The following is a 1,882-nucleotide window of genomic DNA, read 5'->3' as shown; positions in this document are numbered from 1 at the left end:
TCAAGACAAAGTGAGCCACTTATCTCCATCAGAAAGAACACTGCATCTGTCAAAGGAATATCTAATATCTACACAATACAAGCCGTTTGGCCCACAGGGAATAAAAGCTCGTAGAAAATATTTCTGACAAGTCTCTTTCTCGTGGTGTCTTAGCAATTCTCCCTCTTTATAATTAAAGAACTAAAGTATTGTCTAGTTCAACAAAAGTAAATAGTCTGCATTTGAATAGATGATGCTATCTGAGATTTGGGAAAGTATATACCATTTTAATTTTTTCTTGTTATCTCTGTTAGTTATGGTAATGCAAACTGTTATCATACAAAAAACCTAAAATATGACTTGGCATTTACTTCTAATATTCCTGATTGGCAAGTGGCTGTCTTCCATCCAGTGATCCAGGGACTAAGACTCCCTCCATCTTTTGACTCTACCATATTTAATATGTTGCTTCCAGGTGTTCACACAAAAGGAGAAAGAGCATGGAAACCATGCATGGACGTTTTATGGCCTACGCCTGGAAATGGCACACACGATGTTTGCCCATTTTCCATTAGCCACAACTCAGGTACAGGACCACATCTTACCACAGGGGACACTGGGAAAGATGATAGTCTACTTATGGGCCCAGGAGAAAAAGAAACAGCACAGCTGGGCTACACTTTCACCTGACAATTATGAATAGACTACAATGAAGATAATAACCCTGCCATGGAACACTCACTGAAAGGGAAACTGTTCTTTGTCCTTTAGCTTATCTCGCTGCACTACTCCCTGCATAACCAAGATAAAGACCCTTCCAGGATGACCCTGTAACACTTCTGAAGAGGGTATCAGAGTTTTCCAAACGGTCCTTTTCTCCTGCTAGTCGTGTGGAGAGTTACACCAGCCTGGATCCCACAGAAAATCATCATTAAACATGTCAATGAGATTTGACTGACTCTCTGCTGGTTTTGGCTTGGTAATAGGTGGTCTCAAAAAGAGTAAGAACAGCAAGAACATAAGAACAATTCAGAAGAATTATGTGAATTTTGATTAGATTTTGTCTTATTTTTTGGCAGCTGACTGATATGGGGATCCGAACCCTTGGCCTAGGTGTTATAACACCACACTCTAACCAACTGAGCTAACCAGCCAGCACTAGATTTAGACTTTAACATCCACACATCATAGAGTACTAGAGACCCCAGTGGCCCCATCACATTCTCTGACTACGTGCACACGTTCCTCTACTGACCAGTTCAAACACCGAAGTTTGAACCCCTGAGAGTGAACAGTAATGATCATCAAATTGTCAGTACATTTGAGTAGGCTCCACTATAGTCTCGGTTGGCAGTAATACAAATGCTGCCAGAGGATGTAAACAACATGCAGTTATCCTTACACACCAATGCCTCAAACCCAGGAGGGGACCATTCGGCCTAACGCAACATCACAGAGGAAGACCTAGCCAACTGCAGCCTCACCTGCAACCTTATTCTTCCACAGATTGACAATGGCTCTCTGTGGGATTCCTAAGGGCATCAACCACTGACCCTGGTCCTCGGAGCTTCCATTCCAGATGTCCGTGGAAACACGTGGCTGGGTACATGTGACAGTAACCAGTTTGACAACAGAGTCTGACTTGTTCCACAAAAATATACATCCCTGTTCTCCACTGGTCTTTCCATAACTCTGAATGTCATCAGAAGATCCCGTTATGCTCTATCTCCTAGGCCCCATTGACCCCAACAGTAAACGTGCATATCAAAACTGCTTCTCAAACAAACAAATTAATTCACCCACAAACACACACACACAAAAAAACCGGGGGGGGGGCGGGGAAGAAGATATAACAACTATACTTTTTTGAAGTTGTTACAACAAGTAAACGGAAAGGACATCG

Source organism: Galeopterus variegatus, unplaced genomic scaffold (genome assembly GCF_000696425.1).
Source record: "Galeopterus variegatus unplaced genomic scaffold, G_variegatus-3.0.2 Scaffold15512, whole genome shotgun sequence".
Lineage (NCBI taxonomy): Eukaryota > Metazoa > Chordata > Mammalia > Dermoptera > Cynocephalidae > Galeopterus > Galeopterus variegatus.
This window is presented reverse-complemented; position numbering follows the sequence as displayed.